Here is an 18701-nt window from a genome sequence, read left to right on the forward strand (position 1 = left end):
CTCCTCCAGCCCCTTTGCAAATCATGGAAGAAACAGTTTGCAGTTTGAGAGAGGGAAGAGATCAAAAATATTTAAAGAATCAGAATGAGAAAAAGCCAAGATTATTGAAAAGTTTCTTGAAAGCATATTGCGAAGTGTAGCATCTGCGTCACTCTCCTGCAGTGATAACATCTCAACACAGTCTGTCGGTATTTTTAAGCAAGATGGCCGAGCCAACCCAATACATCAGTGTTACCAAAATGTGTAATCCCACTCCCTCTTCCTCCTCTCTGGGCATAGCTCTTCTATGCACTGGACTACTGGACTGGGCTGACTTGGTTCACCAAAGCCACAGAAGGTAACAAAGCGTACCTAGAATGCCATGTCAAATGGGTAAATCAGCTCACCAGAGGAGCAGAGGAGCACCAGACCTTGCCACAGACATGGCAGGTGTGAAGAGAAGGGGACTAGGGCTTCTCCTCATCAGCAGTGACCTGTCTGCAGAACCCACCTCGTTCAAATCTGCCCACAGGAGTTTAATATCCAGCGAAGAGCCTGACAATCTCCTTTCCTAGCCAAGGAGAAAAAAGGGGGTAGAGAGGACACAAAACACCCATACTTTCTTTTCCCATCTACCTTCAAAAGCAGAAGGCAGCATTTTGTTCATATGCCTTTGCAAGGCAGGCAGCTGTGCAATTAGGCAGCTGCCTTTTCCACACGACAGCTTCAAGTCGAAGTTTTAAAACTGCAGGAGCAATCCCTGTGAGGTGGTTTGTGTTGGCTACTCCTGCAGTGGGGGAGAGAGAGAGACGCTGCCTTGTGTCATAGTCATCTGGGACGGACACCTAGTAGGTGCAAATTGCTTCTACTGCAGAGCCTGCAATGAAATCACAGCTTACGAAAACTGAGGGTCTGACCTCATTTTAGCCAGGATTCCTGCAGAAGCAATGCTGATGAGATCACGCAGTATGTGTGCCCGCGTGGCTATCTGTATTTCCCATAACATTTTTTAACTACTTCCAACAACATTTAGGCAAGGGACAGAGGTCTCAGGAATGTTAAATTCTCACAACTTCTGGCTAGCAAATAAAACAGCGTGGCTGTTAATCAAAGGAAGAGCTAAAGAGTGAAATAACCATTTTTAGGTATCGCTGAGTCCATGTGAAAGCTCAGCCTCAAAACACAAATGCAAGAAATGAGGGTTCACTGGCTCTACTGACCCCACAGAACCAGCATTCATAGAAATCCTCATATAGGGTGACTACGTAGGGCTGCCTTCAAAATGTCAGTCTTCCAGCTCTACAGACCGAGATTTAGTTAGCTGCTTACAGAAAGACAGGTAAACAAAGTAATAAACATTATTCAGACAGGTTCCTTCTTTTCCCATAAAATACATGAATAAAATACATCACAAATAAAACACGTAAGATTTATTTCAATTGGTTTCTATAGAACTTGCAGAATTCCTCCAAAATGATAGCAAAATCCAAGCATAATTCCCAGTTTTAGTGATAAGGTTGTCTGGTACTTAACATGTGTAGGTTAACAAAGAATGCTGAATTTATCACCCTCTTGGTCAGTATAGAGCTTTGCAGCTTTACTCGTTGCCTTTTGTAAACTATTTTAAAATCAATGTAAAGGCATTGGAGTAAAAATGTAAATGTTAAGCAAACCTATTAGTCCACCAGATTCAGCTACGTGACAGTCCAGGGCAGTTCTCTATGTGCTCTAGCAGTCTTAGGCAATTGGACAACCAGCACTTCCCCTTACATTATAGTTTTTTCAGACCATATGTTGTGTGCTTCATTTCATTAATTCAGCCATGTTTTTTTGCTCTTCCTTTTTAGAAAAAAAGATTGCAGCACTCACACGTCAAGCTGAAGAAGACATTATTCTAACAGTAACATCTAACATCTGTTTTTGGCAGGCACTATGGGCAGTTGGCAGCAGCTCTGCAGTTCCCTCCTTATGTAAATGATCATGTGCTGGTGGCTGTCTAAGCTAACACTGCTAGAAGACAAAGGAAGGAAAAGTCCTTTTCCTTTTAGTTGATTCTTACTGTTAGTTAGAACATAAGGAATTTTGCATGTTGAGCTGACAGCCTCATTTTCGCTGTATGTGGGCCAGATCTGGCTTCAGGGGAACCAAAGAGAGCCCTGTGCAAGCAGGGATATTCACTAAAAAATTTATCAAAGAGAAAAGAGTTTTAGGGTCTTATTTATGCACAGATCTATTTACTGGAAGGAAGGAATGTGAGGGAATGCTGCCTGACACAGGAGCAGGGAAGAAAATATGTTGTGCACTCTCCAGTCCACATAGCAGATGCATCAAATCTTTCCAAGGCTGGAAGACATTTCTAAAATGTGGGTTCATTGGATGCACAATGGCTGTTCAGACCTTTTTCAATACGTCTGTAAAAGATAGCAAATACGGAGCCCTGCTTATTGTGAAAATTGGGCCTCTGATGGTCATCACATAGAAAGTACAGTATTGACAATTCTCCCTCTCCCTTTGCGTGTTGACAACTTGATAAACAGAACAAAACCAGGATGGCTGGAGAAATTCTGCCCTGTGTTATACAAGAAGACAAACCACAGGGTTCCTGTTAACTTAGCTCTCTTTAGAGCCCTCCAGCCTGGGAGATCTCAGCACTTGCAGTTCCTGCTCAGATATGCTACTTCTCTGACATGTTTCAGATGTTCTTGTAGTACTCCCAGCTTTTGGGGCAGTACTGCTCAGCCTTCGTTCAATAAAAAAATTCTCACTGACTCATGTGAGAGCATGAGAGGACCTAAGGGTCTATCAGCACTGCACAATGCAGTTGCAAGTTAGGTTTTCAGCTACAAGGAGCAGGCACTGGCCTGAGACCACAGTTTCATATTAATTACCCAAAGGTGTTCTCAAACGATACTTCTGTGGTCCTGCCTTCCCCTCTGTCTTGTTGCGTCCTCCCACCTTGTAATATTGTACCTTCTCCGGCACTTCTTCAGATGCATTTTAAGCTGAGGCAGGTAGCTCAAGGGGGCAAACATGGATTCTACAAGAAAAATAGGCTTTACAAGCCTGAGCAGAGCTCTATGCTAATGTAGCAACACTGCTGGTCCTCCAGGCATTCCAGGAGCTCACATTTCTTGCCTCACAACTGCATTGTGCCACGCTGACACACCTTACACGCACCAAGAAATGGCTGAGAAGGCCTCTGGACCACCAATTTGCAGCCTCAGACTCTGGCTAAATACCTCTAGAGGTACTCAGGGTATCAAGATTTTGATGTCAGTTAGAGATGTTTGTCTGGGCCGTCTGCACACAGCCTTGCCATCACAAAAAGGCCTCAAAGCTGTTAAAACCATGTCTCTGGGTAACTATGTGGTATGTGTTGCCATGCAGTTCAGCTAATCTTGTTTTAATAAAAACAAGCAATTTTAATATTTAACATCTAAGTGACATAAATGTCAGTATGAGAGGCCAGTTTTAACACTATGTAAGAGTCCAAAGAAAAAAAGAAAACAGTGGAGCTCGATATAGTGGATGAAGATCTGTTTGTATTTGAGTCTTCTTATTCTACCACTCTTCATAAAAGGAGAATAAAAACATTTTAAAATCTGGGAAAGCTCATACTTCATCATGTTCATACATGGAAATTTAATCTGGAGTTAAAAAGATAAATTTCATGTAGATTTAGAGTTGGGGTCTAGGCTCTGTTTTGGGTCAGTTCTCATATTCTGGGTAATTTTCAACTCCAGACATTTTACATTACTATGTATTACAACGAGTTTCTTTGGCCAAATGGTCACATCTAGCAGCTGCTGAGTATTCTCAGTTCCCTCAAAGTGCACTAGAAAACTGAGAATGCCCAGCCACTTGTGGGACTGGACTTCAACCTGTTTGCAGTAATTAACTTTATCTTCAGTAAAATGCTGCAAATTTCCCTGTTTTCCTCAGGGATGTTAGAATGCTGCAGCCCTTTGTGCGTCTGAGAAGCCTGGACATTTCACTGGGAACTTTTTCTGCATGTTTACACTGATCTTTCTATCTTAACGTCATCTTAAACTACGCTGAACAATAGTGGGAACATGCTGTGCATATTGCTCCGAGAAAAGAGAAAAGAATGAGCAGAAGGACAGTAGGAAGCTGAATGATGTGTGAAAACGAGAATATGACTAAGTGACTTACCATTCAAATTGCCTTTCACCAAATGTGTGTAATCAATTCCAGCGCAGTAGGGATGGTTTACATTACAAAGGCTCTAATCATGGATTTGTCCAATATCATCCTTCCCAAGAAGTAGCCTCAGATGCCTGAAAAGTATACACATGAATTTAGTAACAAATACTTGAGGTTGGACCACTTTGCCTTTACAAAATGATTTGTATTCAGATTTTAGGTGTCCCTGATTTAGTGATTTTATTCTCAGGGAGCAAGAGTCTTCTCAGTACTTGCAAAACTATTCCTACAAATTTGACTGAAGACGGTACTTTGCAACAACTGAGATAACAGCACTAAAAGAATTTTATATTTTATTGCATTTGAGTTTTATATAGAATGTAAAACCATAACATTCACAGTATGCCTCACAAGAAAATAAAACAGTATCTGGAAAAGTCACCAGGAAAACAATCTATTGCTTTTCAAATAAATTCGTGTCCTCTGAAAGCACAAAAGACAATCATTTTAGATTTTAGTAAAGAGGAAAAACCCTGTATTCAAGGTTGCACCAAAAATGATAAACCAAACATTTGTGGCCTTTATATTCAATTTAGCAGGGACAGAACACGTGAGAGATCCTCACCAGAACTAGTTTAAAATATATTTAATTAGCAACTCAGCAACAACTTTGATTCATCTATAATTTTACAACTATGTATTCTCCCTTTTATGGAGTTTCTTGTTCCCTCAGAAATCCAATTTTCTACTAGTTCAGCAGAAACTTTGCCACCAGCTCTAGTTCACATCCAGAAATCACAAACCTGTTCTGAATCTCTAAAATAAGGAGATTTTAATGTAACTCATTATTAAATGTAATTGAATTCCTGTCTTGAATTAGAATACTGCAGGAAAAAAAGCCTTGGGGACTTGATTTGCCCCATCTTTGTTCCAACCTTATTCCAGGGAAGGAAGACATCTATATGAGCCTTCAACTGGCATATAAAATAGTCAATAGGAATGAAAGATTTTTAGAAAATAGGCTAGTGCTCTGAAAAGCTAAAATATAGAGGCTATTAGCACTGAAAAACTACAGGTATTTGGTAACAATCTAGAACAATCCCATTGTCATTAATGGAGTTTCTCCCTTTTTGTCACACTGCAAAGTAATATCAAAACTTGTCCTCATTTCTGAAGTTACTTCCAAATTTTACTATACCCATTGCAGAGAGAAAAATCTGCTCTTACAGCTCTCTTAAATGAGTTCAATATAATTACATCACAACCTTAATAGCATCAGTCTCAATAATTTTCAAGTTTAGTGCAAAACGTAGAAAAAAAAACAACTGAGCTTCCTTATGTAAGTCTTCTATTGCTATTTTTTCTATTGTCATAAGTAGCTGCTTGCTTTTGGTGCACTACAAAAGAAACCTCTTTAGACAGCTTTCTGCTGACTACTTCTTTTATCTGTATATGCTTTCAGTGTCTTGTTCACATATCTTTTTTTTTTTTTTTTCTCCAAGCAAAATAATCTTATATAGCCTCAGTGAACCTGACAGTGAAAAGCACTGAAGCTGGACTGCACAGGGTGATATCACAGCTTGCAGAGAAACACAGGGCCACCAAAAGGAGATAACTGTAGGCAGCACAAGGGTGCAGGATGGCTCTTGCTTCAGTCCTGCCTCAAGGTAACATCTCATGAGTACCCACTTTCCATTCCAGTAATCCATCTTTGTATAATACTGTTTACGGCCATCAAGTAATGCAGGCAGCCCTCATCCCATTACTATTTTAGCTCCAGGGTAAGGCTTATTTTTCTTATCTACAAAGAGGATATTAAGGAGTGGGATACATGCACATAGTTCTCCATAGGTTTATTGTGTTCTGCCTACTACTCTGTCAATCATGCCATTTTTGTTTTGTTATCACTTTGCTTAGTTTAGTGCCATAACCTCAGGCTATGATCTCATCTGATCTCACAATCTAAATAGGGTCAGGCCAGGTCAGTATTTAGATGGGAAACTTCCAAGAAAACTCTGATGTTTGCAGGAAAGAGTACTTTCCCCCATGCCATATTCTTCAGTCTCGGTCAGTACCCAGCAGTACTGAATCAGCACCAGCGAGTGAAGCAAGTTACAGTAAAAGATTTCAAGACATTTTCAGTGTTGGCAGACTTCATGTCCTGAGTGAAACCCAGTTGGAGTATACTGAGTCTAAACCAGCAACTGTTATTATTTCTTTTTTTATTTACCCTACAAGTCTGTGATTGCTTTCATTACCTGCCTGCAGCTCTTTCTGCAGATTCATTGATAATTTCCACTGAGGGCTCCTAGCTCTGGCCCAGTATCATCCCTCCTTCTCCAGGCCTACTGTAACTCCTAATGCCACTCATCAGGCTCATCTTCCAATTACCCTCGCAATGACCACCTGCATCTCAAGACATTGGTTATTTCACTACATTTACTGTAGGTACTCTTATTTCAGTAGCGTATTTTGGTTTTCATTTTATGTCATTAACTGGTCTTCTGTTACTCTGAACTGCTAAAAGCTTTCTGTCCCATTTCTGAGTTGGCTAAATTTATGTGGCAAATAAAATAATTTCCACAGAAGTAATTGTTAAACTAAATTGAGACCCTTCTGAGTGGAAGTAAATTGCTTTAGTTATTAGTTTAATTGTAGATCTTCTTATCATTAGCAGCTTTTTAATCAACTCAATGTTTTATTAGGTTAGGGCACCATCCCATGACAATGCATGGTCAGTAAAACCATCACAAGAGAAGAAACTGCAGAATGAGTGACAGAACCTGTTTCAGTTTTTATGTCACTCATTGTCTTTAATGCCATTCTGAATATAAAGTTTTACATTTCATGATCCTGGCTACAACGTATCCATCTCATCAACACTAATGCTTGATTTATCATCATGGAAGATATTTTTGTTTCGAACAAGGACTGTAAGTCAAACACCTCATGACTTGCTGAGGAAACTTGTGCAACTCCCTTTAATATAGTAGATAAGTCAGTTGGTCCTCTAGTTATTTATTTAAAAGTTAAAACCATTGTTGACGATTCAGAAGCATATACCACCTTTATTCACAAAGGGTAGTACTGTCTTGCACATGGGAGCAACGGGAGTAGTCAGTGAAATCTACCTAACCAAGAATAAGAGAACTTGTGCTTCTGATACCACGACCTGGTGCTAGTCGTATGCTTTATTCTCCCTTTGTGTTTTCAAAGGATAAACAGATAAATGAGAACTCTATTTTTGTTGGTGAAACGTTGCTTCCATTACAGCTATGAGGCAGGAGGCAACATGACCTAACCAGCACAGGAAACGGAGAATTGGGATACCTGGGTGATTTATATGGACTTTGCCACAGCTGTCACTGTTATCTTGGACAAATCACCATTTCTGACTGTGACATCCAGCTTCCATAGCTTTGTCTACTCACAAGTGCCTAGTCAGGGTGTTGTGGAAACACATGGGCTCACAGGCACATCAGCCTGAGGTAACATCCTCATACCATTCCTTCGATTACATTTAGACCACCGCTAGAAAAGAATTTTCATGGTGACATCATCTGCCCTCACTTTTTATGTCACTCAGCACCCCAGTAATAAAATGAGGTTAATTGTACTAACTGAATACACATCAGAAAATCCTCTGAATATCTCAAATCAATAATTCTGTGTAACGTAGTCTGCAAGTACATAATGCATCCCTTACAGATAGATATGGTGTGCTCATGTGTTTGTTAGCGTCCTACTCTTTGGAAAGCACCACTTATTAAAAATAGGAGAGTGGGGCTAAAACCAAAGTAAAGTAGTTTTTAAATAGGTCTGAATTCGGATCACAGAGGTTAAATGATTTGCCAAAGACCATTAGAAAAGAAGCAGGACCAAATTAATTTCTTCTGAAGATAATTTTTTCCTTGATTTAGATTCTTTTTTTAAGTACACAGTAAAACTATATTAAAATTTTGCATTAATTTAGAAGTCCCTGGAGTTATAAATAATGAATTGTGACTACATCATTTGAAAACAAAGGGAAAAATAGATAAAATACAAAAAGCTTTGTAAAATATCTGCATAATGCAACATATGCGTTAAAGAAGCTGCATATGATATGTTTTCTTAATTCAAGTTTTCTCAGTATATAAATCCTACTAGAGAGCTTATTGCCTGTTCACAATGCTCTTGACCCAATAATGAAACTTTCCACAATACTACAAACAGAAATAAAAGTGAAAGGCACAAATAGAACGGATCCATTGGGATTTATTCTAAACAGTTCTGTATGGCAGCATCAGTCTAAAGTTACCAGTTTTTATCCATTAATAGCCACTGACTGTTAAAATATGTCACAGATTCTGATAGCTTCCACACTGCAAACACGCTGCCTTCTTTTGTCAAGAACCACTTTTAGATAAGGGCATGTCACAGATTACTCTTTCTGCTGTTCCTTCCTCACCATTATGAATCTCAGCATGTAGTCCTCATGCCTTACAGAATTTCACAAGATCCTCTATGTGATGCAAAATTTTCACTTTACATGGACTAAACTACCCCATGACAATTCTCAAGGGACAAACCCTCATCAACTGACAACACTTAAATGTGAGATACAGAATGGAGAAAACTAATACAGCTCCCATCTTATTTTCACAGCTGGACTCATGAATTTTTGACCCCAGTATGTTAGACATTAACAGGACTGATTTTTGATTCAGCGTTTAAGCTTCACTTTGACTTTTTATTCCCACTGCCAGATGATTACTATCTCTGATCACACTATGAAAGTTTACCAGTCACAAATCCCTATAATGTGTAACCTTTATACTGCCTTGATTTACGTTAATCTGATCTACCAACAAATGGGCTCATCTCTTTCATTCTGACACAGTTGATTTATGTTGACATGTTGACTTTTGTACTTTCCAGTGCTGCATTCCCTTTATTAGGTTTCTGACTTTCTGTCAGCTAGACTAGCTTGCCTTTCTTGCATTTTTATCCAGCTGAGAGGTATTTCAGTGCTTTTAAAAATTAGGACATTGAACTACTTCAATCAATAAATTTGTTATTAATGTGGACGGTACAATGAAGTTCCTTCTCACTTCCAAATATTTTAGTGATTTGATTTCCTTTTCACTTTGGTTGATGCAAATCATCAATAATGCTCCTAAAGTTATTTCTGTTACAGTGGCAGAAAGGTAGAAATTTAGAAAGAATTGATACCTCATTATTTTAAAAGAATTAGAGTAAGGATTGGTACTGAGTGGTACCAGAGTGCAAAAAAAATCGCTTTGCTCTCTGTTCAAAGCCTGCATTGTAAGGACAGGAATCCCAGCTTCCTAGAGAAAGCTGTGCTTCGTGTCCTGATTCCACTCCTTCGGGAAGAAGGAACACCTCAAGGCTCTCACTGAGGAGCTCATACCCTGATAATAACCCCAGTTGAGTGAAGGTTTGTAACTGAACAGCAGAGACTGGTACTCAGCAATAATGCAGCGTAAGGATTGTGTGGCCAGGCCTCCCATGACAGAAATGGATGAAGCACTAATACCACAGAGATACGTGCATTTTCACATAAAAGTGAGGTAAAGAACAGCTAAAAATACTTTAGTGAGACAAGAAATTCATGAAAGCTTTTATTCCTGGTAGCTAGGTGAGACACATTTTTCAGCTGAGTGATGGGGCGACATCCTGAGAAAGCCAGCTGTTTGCACACTGTGTTGAAGGTATCACAGGTAGTATTTTAATTTCTAAGAACTTCTAAGGATTGTCCATGGAAAAGGTAGTATGTGTTTTTCAGGCATAAGCAAAACACAATTTGAGCAAGATTTCACAATACTGTGGTCTGGAAAGCATCTCGAGATCATCAATGCCAATGCAATTAAACCAGACCTTGAGCTCTGAGACCTCACCTCATAAATGGGCATTCAGCCCAGAGGAGCGATTAGAGCTAGTTGAAGTAACCTCCCTGAAACTCATCTTGCATGGACATTGGATCTTTAGCTCCATCCATTTTGCTCTTTAAAACCGATACTCTTCTGCCATATTAGTTCCTAACATAGACCACTTTGCCTGGGGGTTATTGAAATTATGGATTTTTCATTCAATGACCAAACTGAGAGATGTCTTAAAATAATTTTTTTATTGGGATTAAACCGACATGAAAAGTGTATTTCTAATCCCCCAGTATAAAAATAATAGATGATGGAGATAGAATAGAGGAGGAAATGTCAGTTGAAAATAGTCATGCATCCCATTTCTCCTCTTTTGATGAATTACCATTTGCTTAAAAATGTTACTATTCTTAGTACTCTGCTATTTCCATTTGATTCTGCTCTAATTTCACAATTATTTCAGTGATATTTTCTTTCCATACAAAAGGATATTTTGAAAAAAAATCAAAAGCTATAGAAAGAAGCAGGATTTGGAAGGATCACAGGACAGAGATTTCAAAACAACTAGGCTGGCCCAGCTGTGCTCTGTAACATCACCTACCTTTTTTATTTTAAAACTGCAGGGAAAAAGAGATCAAAATCTGCAGGTGCTTATGCAACCCAAAGACATGCAGAACTGGCTGTGATCCTGAGGCTAAGCGTGCCATCTAGTGTTGGATACTGTTTGTCGAAAGGGAAGGATTAATTAACCTCCTCAACGTTTACAATATTTGTAATATATCCTTCATCAGTTACTGGACAGGCTACTGATACCACACATGTATTAAATGCAAAGCTAACCACTAGCAATAATTTTGCACCTCCACCATATTTAAGCAGTATGTGTGAAGTTTGTGAACGACTTGTGTTTGAAAGTTGCTGACAAACATCCAGTAACAAGCACATGCAAAGAATAATGAGCCTTCTGTAGTAAGACGTGGTACATTTCAATGAATACAGTTGCCCAAATTTACATTATAGGATCTTGGATACCTCATCCTGTAGACCTTGCTTTGATCACTTATTTTAGGAAATTGCTGGAACCGTTGTTGCTGTGCAACAAATTGTAACACCATAGTTTTCCTGAAACTCTGGAAAGGAGGACTATATAACCCAATTACCACCTTCACACAACAGCGAAAGGGGTAATGAAAGTTGAATAGGTGCAGACTGCTATTTTTTGTTCTTTTGATTCTTGTCAGCTACTCCATAATCACTGATGAGACAGCAGCAGCGATAGAGATGCTGACAGCCAAACCCATTGCACCCCTTTCATTCTGGAAGTTCTCTTAGCACAAATATTCTCTTATCGCTGAAGACCAAAAACTTCTAACACTTGTTACCATAAAGTCCCCCTAAACAATTGCTAGAACCTCTCATGGCACAGAAAGGTCAAGTGTGAATGCAGCTTATCATCCCTCAAATTTAATACATTCCCACAAATAAGGAAGCGTAAATACTTTGGGTTAAGGTGTCGTTTCTTTAGTTGTTCCATTTTGGGCACCTCAAATAAAGATGCCAGAAATTGTGCCTGAGCAGGGTTGGAGGCAAGAAGTTGAATGGCAGTCAGAGAGATGTTGAAGAGACTGCCTGTAAAAATCCATGGAAATAATTATTTAAGCATCTTTCATCTTCTTGATGTACTGATAAAATGAAGGCTGATGCGAATGCAGGCCCCACACTGGAAAGCAGGATAAGGAGAGAAAAAGGAGGGGAATTTGAGACATTTAGTCACATTTCCCTGTTTGTTTAGTGTGATAAAACAGCACTATCATTAACTGCAAAGTGATTTCACGTTACATCTCATCCTCTGTAAGTCAGACTGCTGCCGAAAAAAGTCATTCGGATTGCTCTCCTGCGGTGCTGTGCTCTCACCACTTTCCTCATGTCGGATCTAGTGATCCCGCAACATCAGATTTTGCCAGGTCAGTGAGTTGATCCAATGGAAAACTAACTGAGGAAAAAAAAAGTTTTTGATCAGATAGTAACCTAAACCAACATCCTGCACCCCTGCTGTATCACTGTATCAGGTGCTGGGGCAGGAGAAACAGCACATCATCAAGGAAAATCACCCCTTTTAGCAGCAGCCCACATTCAACTGGTTTAAGAACAAATGAAACTACGCCAAAGAACATGCTACTACATACAGAACAAAGTATTCATGAATGGATGTGAGGTATGTCCCTTCAAGAAGCAAAAAATACCAACACGGGAGTAACTTTTTTTTTGGGGGGGGCACATAAATGTTGAAATTAGAACTATTTGTAATACAGGGAAAGTGATATTTGTGGATATTTAAGCTGCATCCTTTGAAGGAAAAAAAATGCTTCTTTATCAAATTAAAAAGATAAAATGTGTTTCTTTTCAACACACTTTTTTTTTCCCCATTTCATTAAGATTTTCTTGGTCATAAAAATGCACAGAATACTAAAAAGAAGGAAAATAAAATTTATTCAGTGGGGAACATCGGTCTTGTTATCTTCAGTTCAGTGTTGTTCTTAATCACCCAAGACTCTGAAGCTGAAAGCAATTGGAAACATTAGGAGACACTGAATTTGCAGTGATCTCTCGGTTTAAAGAAAACATATCTCTGCAGGTAGGAGAGCACCCACCGTAGCAGCAGTGCTCAGCCTGACTGTCCTTCAGGAACATGCAGAGCACCCAAATCAGTCCCTGACGTGGTTGGAAGTTTCTGTGCATGCTCTTCCTAGCAGTGATCCAGTTCAGAGTTACCACTTGCAGTGAGCCTGAATGGCAAGGTCAAGCAGGCAATGCACAGCAATTTGTCATGTCCCTCACAGCAAATACTTTTGGAGCATGTCAGAGCAGGACAACTGTAAGAAGTACTATTTCAGACTTTGATGTACAGATATAGGAGAACCATCATATCCTTTCTCAATTTCATTACCAGTGATCACAGTAGTAATTCAAAGACCAAACTGAGGACTCATTTGCACTGAATATTAATGCAGGTGTAATAGATAAAAACTGGCAGGAGTAGTTTTCAGAACAATGCACCTGCCAGCGACAATCTTTGAAACAAATCCAAGTCTACCTGAGCAGCTTCTTTCCCTTTCTTGAAAAAGTGACTCACTATGTTCAGCTACATCTTTTCAAAAGAAAACATTTGGACTCTTTTATTTTATAGACTTTGATCTAATGTCAGAATGGTAGTGATTTCAGTGGAGGTAAGCTCTTAAATAAGACTAGGGCATTTAACCATCTTTGAAGATAAGGTGTTAGCTTTAGTGAAGGAACTTATTTGACAGTCTGAAGATGAAAACCTCCTTTCATGCCAAAATAGAAAGAATGCAGCATTTTGGAACTGCCCTGCCTACTTGCCTTACTATTTGGTTGCAGAAATCGCCTTGACTTTTACAAAGAAGCTATTTCCCATGTCATTTGGCTCCTCATCTCCATGAAAAGGGCTAACACAGGTGCTTAAATTATAGCAAGGGACTTCAGTTCTGATGTTTGCTGGACAGAAAACAGACTAGTGAACAGCTCACTAAATACCGACAGTCACCATCAGTTCATAACCAGGTCCTTTACAGATATAGCTCCATTGAAATAAATGGAGTTCTGCAAGCAGAACACTTGACCTAAGGACTGATTCTGAAGCAGTCTAATATCAGTCCTCTGAGACATTCAATCCACCTACAAAAAATTGCTCTTAACCTGAAGAAAATTAAGGAACCCAACTTGCTTAACATTTTAGTTTTCATTTAAAAATACATGTTCAAAACCTGCACATTAAAACATGTAATTTTGATAGTAAAACCAAATTGCCCTTTTTCTACATGCATCCCCTAAGACTATCTTGTTACAAACTCAAGACACCTTTTCCCATCAATACCCTGAAGCACCCTTTCCCTCACTTGTTATACTTTGATGAAAGAATACTTCATGTCCTCTCCATTACTTTCATGCTTAATGGCATTGCAATGAAAGAAATGACACCTTACAGAATTAGGACCCAGACTAGCATCCCTTGGAGGCTGAGTTTCAGATCATTATTTCTGCTGACACTGTGCAGCTGTTGCAGAGATTTTTTTTTCTAGGAGCAGCTTCGATTTTTTTTTCATCTTATTTTTTTTGCCACAGAAGTCTTTAGCGGGAAGAGGAAGGCACGGCTTGTTGGATCAGTGATGTAACAGCAGCTGACAGGTGGGTTTCAGGGAACTCTCTGGGGCCATGGCCTCTTTAGTGGTTTTACCACTCTAAACTCAATTACAGTGGAGTTTCACGCTCCACAGCAAACTCCAGTCCTTTTTTGATAAAAACTCTACAAAGTAAATAAGTCATGATGATGATATGGGTCTACCATTTAATATTCATTGAAGTACATATGTTTGAAAATTGGAAGCAGAGTTTAATCCATTTTCATATTTATATCAACATGAAGCTTTAAAAAGGATATCTTTCCTTTTCTCTGAGAATCCTGACAATTTCTGGTCTGACAAGATAAATAAAGATGTACAAAATTCACTTTGAATATAAGGAGAAGACCCACCGAGATTTAAAATGCAAACCTTGAAGTATATATCTTGAACCTATTCACTTTCAAGAGAGAACACGTCTCCCTTCTGTTTGATTTTCTGTTTGATAGAAATGACATAAAATACTTTAAAGGATCCACGATTCTTGATGCTGTGTGAGTAATTTGATCACAATCTCCTTATATCTTACTGCAAAGTGCACTGATGGTGTAGCATAGCAGGTTAATAGATTTTATAAAAGGACTTTAAAATTTATGACCAATTTCTACTCTCATTTAGACATATGAGCTAGAACTATTCTGTCTTTGATACATTTGAAGTTAAAGCACTCATCAGAATTCGGTTTTGTACAGCTATGACAGTTAAATCAAAACACACAAAATGAGTGGTCTGTATGAGAACTACAAATAAAACAGACAAAATAAACAAAGCATCAGTCTCTGCTTCAGAATCCCTAATTTAGAAAAAAAACCCACCTCATATAGCATTAAGTTTAATCATTATAATACCAGACCGTTTTTCCTGCCCATGTTCATGCATTTTCAAAAATTATTAAAAAATAAAAATTGAAAGGAAGGTGTAGCAAAGTTTTCTTTGTCTTCATGTTTTATTTCAGAACTCTAAAAGATAAATTAACCTGGAGAAAAAAGAGTTAACATAATGATGTCGTCTTTTATTTGACTGAATGTTTAAGCATGGTGCTACGGCTGATGGCACCTTGTTTAATAATGCAGTACATCACTTCCTAAGGGGACAGGGCTTGATTTGAAAACTGAATATGGTGCACTCTAAATTCTCTTCCCTGAGGAAGGCTGACTAACTGATAAGTGCCATGAGCTAGCGCAGGGACTGATTCTGTCAAATCAAGCTCAAATGGAAGGCACAATGTAGACTCTTCTCAAGTCTTAGTGAAGTAATTTGAGCAGACGTTTGTGACATTAGACAGTGCATCAACTATGGAATGCTGTAAAAGTTCACTGTCTTACTACAAGGTGGTCTTTAGATGACAGGATAAAGAAATCAGTGCAAATTTGTTAATGTAACAACTTGGAAAAGCATGCTAAAAATGTCACTCTATTGGGATATGTGATAAAATGTATAGGGAAGTGACTGCCAATTGGGTTTTCTGGAGTCCTTTATTAGAACTCATGTAAAAGGCAGAAAAATAGAGAAACACAATAAACGTACAATATATATTAGTTGCTATCAATCACCTAGATTTTTGCTTTTCCTGAACTAGAAAAAAATCCAATAAACAGCTTAAATCTTTGAACATCTTGTCTAAATGAGGACTGAAGAATAAAAATCTTTCAAGTCAGGAAGAAAACCACACAGGTTGAGAAGGGGATAAAATCTGTTACTCAGACATAAATAATGTGATAGCACGCAAGAACTAACTTTCAACAAACCTTCAAGAAACTGGAAATGAATGGGAATACCTCAATAAATAGAAGAGAAAATGGGAGAAAACAGGAATTTATCACTGGCCAATCATTCTTGCCTGATCTCATGTTTTTCTTCAGGAAAGTAATTGGTTTCTGATAGTATGAAATGAGGAAAATTTCTGCCTGGCTTCCAGTAAAAAAAATTGTCAAATTTCTACCTGGGAAAGTTGAAGATGAAATTATTAAAGAAAAACATGGTAGATTAGGAACTCATCAAAGAGGATATAACAGCAAACAATGTTGAAAATTAGCATTTCTACTTAGAGCAAGTTTATCAGTGTGCGTCTTCCAGGATATTTTTGAAAACAAACTTCATTAGAAGTTCTGTGACCTTAACAGAGAAGTAAAAGTGTGCTGCTGAGATGGGTAGGTAATGGCCAGCTAACAGGTCCACTGATACAGAAAGAATCAGAACATCTTGGAGAAAGACCTGATGACTAGAATAAACTGGGAAGAAAATGGTATATCATCAAACGCAAAATTGCGCTTCTGGACACTAATAATAAAATTTTTGTTGTGAGCTTGAAATTCATCATCTGGGTAAAGACTGGTGTAATAAGTGATCAGAGGAGGAGTGGCGATGTCGATCTGATGCCAGCGTGAGAAAGGCATCTGATACCAAGCTGGTATCAGATGAGGTTTTTCTGTCAGAGCACTATTAATATAATTGTGCAACACAGCTGGTGATACCCTATCTGGAATTCAGTCCCATATTCCAAATGCTCCATTTCAATAGTTCTGGGTGTATTTTATTAAATAACAACTCTTCATGTCTGTTTTGCAAAGTTACTGGCTCCTTGGAGGTGTCACAGGGAAATGAGTGATCCTTTGCATTTGATCCTTTCCACTCTGCAGGATCAGACTCTTACAGTGCCTTTTCCTTGAACTGGATGGATATCCTGTCCTCAGTGCTATTTATGACAGGACAAATTGTGATTGCTTCCGGAATGGAAATACTGTAATACTAACAAGCTTTATTTTAGCCCTCCCACAAAGAAAATATTTTGTAGAGGAATGAAGTGTATATGCTTTCATTTCTTTTTATTATTATTTTTTCTTTCTTTCTTACTCAATCTGGGGCTGTATGGAGCTCTATAACACCACTTTCATGAGCAGCCTGCTCAAAGGAACAATTTAGGCCAGTATCTGAGAAATGTCCTCAGCCCAAAGTACTGGTAACACACAAGTAAATACATTAATAATCTTGTATTAATGGACCACAGGGAGAATTTTCAAAGGCATTCAGCATTTGTAGAACTTGACAACCAGTGATATTAATGGCATTAAATTAAGAATTTGAAAGAGGGAACATCAGCCACCTTATGCTGTAAAGATGGAGTAAAGATGCAAATGTACTTCCAGTGCAGGTGATACTGAGAAGTTTTGCAACAAACTCATACTCAAGTTTTAATCCTTGGAATTCCACTTTGCAGTGCACAAACATGTGTTGTTCACCACCCTAGTGATCCTGACCCTTTTTAATCCAGGCAAGAGTCAGGAAACCAAACAACCTATTATGAACAAGACAGACCTGGTGGTGAGGTACTATAACAGGTTGCCCAGAGAAGCCGTGGATGCCCCATCCCTGGAGGTGTTCAAGGCGAGGCTGGATGGGGCTTTGAGCAGTCCAGCTTAGTGGAAGGTGTCCCTGCCCATGGCAAGGGGGTTGGAATTATATGATCTTTAAGGTCCGTTCCAACCTAAACCATTTTGTGATTCTGTGTGAGACCTGTGCTAAACCCAGCCCTTCCAGTTATAGTACATATTACCTCACTCCATACATACACAAATCACTGAAAGGCAGTGAGAGTGAGGGAGGGAGGCAGGCACGGACAATCCCCTGGTGGAGTCTAATTGTTGAAGGTCTCACACAGAGCACCCACAGTACTTAGGCTCATAAACTCTAAGGTGGAATACAATAGTTTCATTAATGTAGACAGTGAGCCACTGACATTTAAAAAAAATTCTCTGTCCTTTTAAGATAATAGAAAGGATTTTATAAAATGTGTGTCTGGAAAATTCAGAGTGTATTTATCATTAAAACATCAAATATCATCAGTTGTTTTTTGATAATCTTCTGTGACGGGATGACTAGCTGGGTAGATGAGGGGAGAACAATGGATGTGGTCTACCCTGACTTCAGCAAGGCTTTTCACACTGCCTCCCATAACATCCTCACAGACAAGCTCAGGCAGTGCAGCCTAGATGAGTGGACGGTGAGGTGGATTGGCAAGTGGCTGGATGGCAGAGCTCACAGGGTTGTGCTTGGTGGTGCAGAATCTAGTTGGAGGCCTATAGCTAGCGGTGGCCCCCAGGGGTCAGTACTGGGTCCAGTCTTGTTCTACTTATACATCAATGACCTGGACAACAGAATGGAGTGCACCCTCGGCAAGTTTGCTGATGACCCGAAGTTGGGAGGAGTGGCTGATACCCCAGAGGGCTGTGCTGCCATTCAGAGGGACCTGGACAGGCTGCAGGGTTGAGCCAAGAGGAACCTCATGAAGTTCAACAAAGGCAAGTGCAGGGTCCTGCACCTAGGGAAGAATGACCCCAAGCACCAGTACAGGCTGGGGGTGACCTGCTGGAGAGCAGCTCTGCAGAGGGACCTGGGAGTCCTGGTGGACAGCAGGCTGACCGTGAGTCAGCAATGGGCCCTTGTGGCCAAGAAGGCCAATGGTATCCTAGGGTGCATT

The sequence above is a fragment of the Anser anser genome (genome assembly GCF_964211835.1).
Source record: "Anser anser genome assembly, chromosome: 3".
Taxonomy (NCBI): Eukaryota; Metazoa; Chordata; class Aves; order Anseriformes; family Anatidae; genus Anser; species Anser anser.